Source organism: Ictidomys tridecemlineatus, chromosome 12 (assembly GCF_052094955.1).
Source record: "Ictidomys tridecemlineatus isolate mIctTri1 chromosome 12, mIctTri1.hap1, whole genome shotgun sequence".
Lineage (NCBI taxonomy): Eukaryota > Metazoa > Chordata > Mammalia > Rodentia > Sciuridae > Ictidomys > Ictidomys tridecemlineatus.
Window position 1 is genome coordinate 115,620,482 of NC_135488.1, and position 6,000 is coordinate 115,626,481.

Below are 6,000 nucleotides of genomic sequence, written 5' to 3' on the forward strand. Positions count from 1 at the left end.
CCTGACCCCAAGTCCCCAAGCTGGTGGAAGTGCTTGGAGGATGTCACTTCTTACTGCATCCACCGGGTGCTGCCCTGAAGTCCCCCTTCCCGGCCTGGCTTCTCTCCAAAGCATCTTGGCCCCACCCTAGGGGTCATCCCCTTTCAGCACCCCTGGGCTTGGCCCTGCAAGGCCAGTTCTTAAGGTTTTGCTGGGATGCTTTCATGGTCAAACTCGCCTGAGTGACCACAGGAGCCCTGTAGGACCTCCTGCCTCTCTCCAGTCCTCACCCGAGCCACCCTGGGAGGCTGTCTACGCTCCCATGAGGCCTCTCTGCCATCCTCTCATCACCCTGAGATCAAGGCAGGTTTGACACATCCTGCAGCTGCTCTGCCAGGTCAGCACCCTTCACCTTAATGAATCGGATGGTAAGTTCTTCCTCTGGGGAACAGCATCTGTGTCTACTTCCTCCCAGTCCCTGGCGGCTCTTTCTCCTTCAGTAGCTCCCTGGTTGATTTCCTAATGCTGCAGTAACAAAGTGACACAAATGCAGTGGCTTAAAACAACGACCCTGTATCCTATAGTCCCAAGGGCTAGAGGTCCACTGGCTCTCGGGCCTAGCATCACGGTGGTGGGGTCACGTTCCAGAGGCTGTGTGGGAGAACCTGAGTCCGGGCCTCTTCCAGCTTCCACAGGCTGCCCGCATTCCTTGACCTGTGGTCCCCCCCCCCCCCCCCCCCCCCCCCGTCTTCAAAGCTCACAGCCCAGCATCTCTCCTCCTTGACCTCTGCTTCCGTCCTCACACACATCTCCTTCCTCTGCTTCCAACTCTCCTATCTTTTACTTGTGAGGACTCCTGCCATGATACTCAGCCCACCCTGACAATCCCAGAGAGGCCCCCTCCTCCCGGCACCCTTAACTTAATCACTTCTACAAAGTCCCTTTGCCCTGTAGGAGAACATCCTCACAGGTTTTGGGGGGAGGGGGTGGGCATTTTGAAGGCCCCCTTATTTAGCCAATCACTCTCTCTCTCCCCTGATCCGCCTGTTAATTTCAAAACACCTGAAACTTGACCTTGGCCCACTTTTCCTTTCCATGCACGCTCCGAGAGCTCACCGAGGCCCCCAGCTTTAAAGGCCACCTCTAAGCTAGGGGCTTCCAAATCCCTTTTCAGTTCTGACTTTGCCCTTGAGCTCCAGGTTTGGTCTCATCCAGTTTGTCTACACCACTCACCTGGGTGTTTAGTAGTGACATCAAGCGTAAACTCGGCACACAGTGCTCCTGATTTCTCCCCTGAACTTGCTCTTCTGCACCCTCTCCATGCTAGTAAGGTCTCCGCCTTCTTCCTGGTTACCTAGAACAAAACTAGAAACATCATTCTATATTATTCCTTTATGTTGCCCATCTCCACCTCTGAGCTGTTAGCAAAACATCTCCACTGCCGCGGCTCTAGTCCAAACCTCCTCCTCCTCCTCCAGCCTAGGCTAACATAACCCATCTGCTAACATACCTCCTGCCTGTTCTTCCCCTCAGACTCCATCTTCCTTGCGAGATGGAATTTTAGTGACTATTTTAATTACCAAGGATTCAAGCAAAGTCATAAAATACAGTCAAGAATAAAATGAGCATTCAGATATCTATCACCTAGGCTTAACATGAGAACACGTTTCGAGTCTTTATCTTCTTCAAGAAAGACATCTGCATGCATGTGAAGTCTTGTGTCCATCCCTCTTTCACCTGCCCCTGCCCCAGTGCCCAGGGGCAGGTGTGCTATGTGGTTCCCCAGGTACTGTGGTGTGCTTCCAAATGCCTCCTCTGAGATGTTCTCATGCTCCACATGAGGTTAGATATTCTATTTCCAACACAGTATTTTTAGCATAACATTGGACAGGTGTCCCTACTGAGGTAGGACGGATGGGGGTCATGCATTTTAATAGCTGCCTGCCTGGGTGCGTCATGCTCGGAGCATAGCTTGTGTAGGTAATGTTTTCCTAGTGCTTGGCATGTAAAAGCAAAACCTCACTACGACAGGGAATATCTCTGCACCTAGATCTTCTTGTTCAACTGTGAGAAACAGCAATAACATTTAAAATTTTAATGTAGTTAAATTTATCAATCTCTTACTAAAACGTTAGTGCTCTTGGAACCTGCCTAAGAAAACTCTTCCTGATTCTACGACGACATTTCGCTTGCATTTTCTTTTAACATTTTGCTTTTAGATCTAATGGTTCTGGAGTGTGCGCTTGTGTGTGTTAGATGTGGGTAGCCAGCCGTGCCATCACAGGGAAAGAAGGTTCTAGCCTTTACCTATAGATTTTGGTGCTCTTTCCTTGGAGCTGAGCCCCATGTTTCTAAATGATGTGGTGTGGCAGCAGTTACAAGGATGAGCAGTCTGAGCTCAGACTCAGTTCCATTACCTACCAGGTGTGTGGTCTTCCGGCCATGACACTCTGTGTCTGGGCCTCTGTTTCCCTCATCTGAAGAAAGCTTAGGTCAGTGCCTGCCTTGGAGGACCGAGTGGGCAGTGGTGTGCTTCAAACCCTCCAATTGAATCTGGTGCAGGATAATCACATCCATGAAGGTAGCACTTAATGACTAAACCTTCTACGCTCTGTGAGCACCCATCTCTGGGGTCTCTGTTTCGTGTCTTGGTTCACTAGACCACACCTGTGGCAGCGACCAGACATTGAATTCCTGTGGCTTTATGGTAAACTTGAAATCTGGGTGCACGAGAAACTATTTGTCAGCCATCCAAGGATTTTGATGGCAACAATATGGCATTTATAGATTAATTTAAGAGAACTGACATTCATTGTGGAATCTCTCTCTCCAGGTATAATAAACATGATACAGTTCTCAACTCACTTTGATCTTCTGTCTTTAACAGTGCTCTATTTTCATATATATTTTACACATCTTTTGTTTTCACTGCACAAGACAGAAATTTTACTTTAACATAAAAATGACTGCTGTTGATTTTTAAAATTGGTTTTATATTCCTGAAACTTCATATCTCATCATTTATTTGTGGTTTCCTAGGATCTTTTTCCTGACATTTTGTCTATTGCTTCCCACTCACTATTTTTCTTTTTGAAAAATATATAACTGTGCAGTGATCATCATTAAAATTTATGATATATATTTTTTAAGTGCTGGATACTCTCTCCTCAGCGCTTTGCATGGATTAACTCTTCGTCTTCCCGGCGGCTCTCGGAGGTAAATTCTAGTTCTATTTCCACCTTACTGGCAGCGTTGAAGGAAAAAATCTTGCTAAAATATTTCTTGTTTAAGTCTTGTGGCTTGTTAAAACTGTAAGGAAGACTCTGTTCAGGACCGTTGCAACAGGGGAGAGGGACGAGGCTCCACTGGCTGGGTCAAGGACAAGAGCAGGCTGAGAGACCAAGGAGCAGGACCAGGGCCCAGTGGGTGGAAAGTGACCACCAGGAGACACAAGGGCATTGGCTCTTGCTGAAGGCAGCTGAGGACTTGGACTCATGGTGTCGGCTGAGAGACCTGATCAGATACAGGGTGGGGACTCTCAATAAATGGACTTGGCAGGATTCGTGCTACAACTGGACACGGTAAGCTGGAGGCAGGGCCCAGAAATGAGGCCCGGATGTAAAGAGGGCCAGAGAGGCCAATCGAAGTCCCCCAGGGAGCTGGTCAGTGGGGTGTCAGTGGACACCTCAGGTAGGATTGAAGTCCTGGCTGGAGACAGGTTGGAACCCGGAGGTTCAGCTCTGGGCTCGGAGCACCTCTGATAGCCTGAGCAGAGGTGGTGGCTGCAAAGACTCCTGCCCTGTGACTTGGGGAAGGAGGCTCAGTTTATAATCCTTAGTATATTTGCTGAGAGCTTATGTGAATATCATTGATGTAGCTATGAGCATTCCTGAGTATTGACAGGAAGCGTTTCTCTTAATTTAAAAGGAATTTTGAATTTTGTTTAATACTTTCCCCGCATCAATTGAGCTAATCTTATGATTTTTTTCTCTTTAAGTCTATTAATGTGGTGAGTTACACTAACAGCTTCTCCGACTCTAAACCATCCTTGCTTACCTAGGATAACCCATAATGGGTCATAGTAGAAATAAATTCATTCATTATAAACCTTAAATGCCTTAATTTAGTATTGATTTTTGAAGCCTAATTCCATGTGTTTTAATGGGGGATGTTTGCCTTTCTCACTGCGTACATCATGCATCTGAAGAAGAAAAATACGGAATCAGAAGGGCTTGTCCTTGCTGTGTTTGGAGTCACACCTGATGGTGAGTATCTTTTCAGATTCTTTCTGCTTTGCCTTCGGCTTTCTGGGTTTTGAGGGCAGAACCTAGGAGGCCCTCCTTGGGTCAAGGGCTGCCCAGGCAGCGCCTCTGTGGGCTGGCCTTGTCCAAAGGCTGACTGACTCCCAGCCTGGATGTATCAACCATTAGCCATGAAGGAATTTACTCCTCAGTACTGAAAAACAGTGCGATGCAGGTTTAATTGAAGTGAGAGCTGATGTTAATTTAATGGTAAAGACAACTTTCAATTATCCACTGCTGAAAGGTGTGGCCTGGAAAATCCAAACTAACCAACGGCCTGGAATAAATCGTACCTTCCCCTCAACTTCTCTGGGGTTGCTGCTCCACTTTGGCTCATGTGGAAATGATTGGGAAAGTCAGTTTTGTGGAAAGTGGGGCAGGAGCACGTAGCGGGAAGGTCAAGTCACCACGGTCTTGTGTTAGCATTTCCCCATGCTGACTTCCGAATGTCACAAGGACCTGTGAGGAGGGCACTCGTGACCTGAGTGTGTGGGTAAGGCCGTTGATGCAGAGCTGAAATGACCTGCCCAAGGTCATCTGCTAGAAATCAGTAGAACAAACAGCTCTGCACTTTCTAGTTCAATCCATGTGCCCAGCAGAGGGGACAAAAATGTTCTGATGTAAACCTCAACCACAGTGTGTTTCTTCCTCAAGAGAATAGTGAACTCTCTTCTCCGTAGAGGCCATTTTCTTTAAAGCAAATGCTAGCTCAAAATGAAAGATGTAGTTTGGAAGAAAGCAAAAAAGACTGTTTTGAACAACTAATAATAAAAAAAAAAAATGGAGAAAAAATATTATAATTAACAATTAAAATAATATTAAATGTATGCACAGAACACTTAAAAAAAAGAAAGCAAAAAAGAGATTTAAGTGCATGCTTTTGCACAAATAGATAGTTGAAGGTGGGTGGGGAGAGTCTAGGGAAGCATCTTTATCACAGGGTTGATAGGCCTTTTGAGAATGAGGGCACTTCAAAAAAGCTAGTGTCTGTGTCACCGGCTGTGGACGGTCCCTAATGGGACAACACCCCTTTTCCGCCAAATCTTCTGCACACTGCAGCAAGTACCTCTGCATTTGTTCAGAGACAGCAGGGCTGGGGCAGGGCAGCTACCGTGGGCTTGTCATGAGGCAGACAGGAGAGACCCCTTGGAGGGCAGAAGTGCAGTGTGGACAGGAGCTGCCCAGAAGAACATGAGTCACCAGGAAATAAAGGCCCCTGAAAGAGGACACGGAACTGTCTCTGAGTGTGGATGGGGAAGGACAAAGCATTTCACATGAGTCTCAAGGACACCAGGGTCTGTGGACTTATCACCTACTTGAGACAGTTAGACAAAACAACTGATTGCAGCTGGTTTCCAGCTTCCTTTTGGCCACTTGATAGGGGACTGAGTACTTGTCACTCTGGGGAACCCAAGAGGCTCCCCAGTGTGCTGTCTGTGCCCCAGCAGGGCTACCACCTGGGAGCTCCCGAGAAGTGCAAAACCTGTGACCTCTGACCTCTGGCCTCTGGCCTCCAGCCCTTATGTGACCCCCTGGGCCTGTCCTGAGAGAATTCAGGTGCTGGGAGGGACAAGGGCAGGCTGAGCAGAAGGTGGGCGTGAGGGTCACTGGGACATTCCCTCTGGATCTTAAAATACCTGAGCAGCTGGCCCTCCCTGGACCTGAGGCCTTTTCCTGGAGGCCAATGCCCCTCACCCTAGCCAAGCTCTCCCCCAGGTCC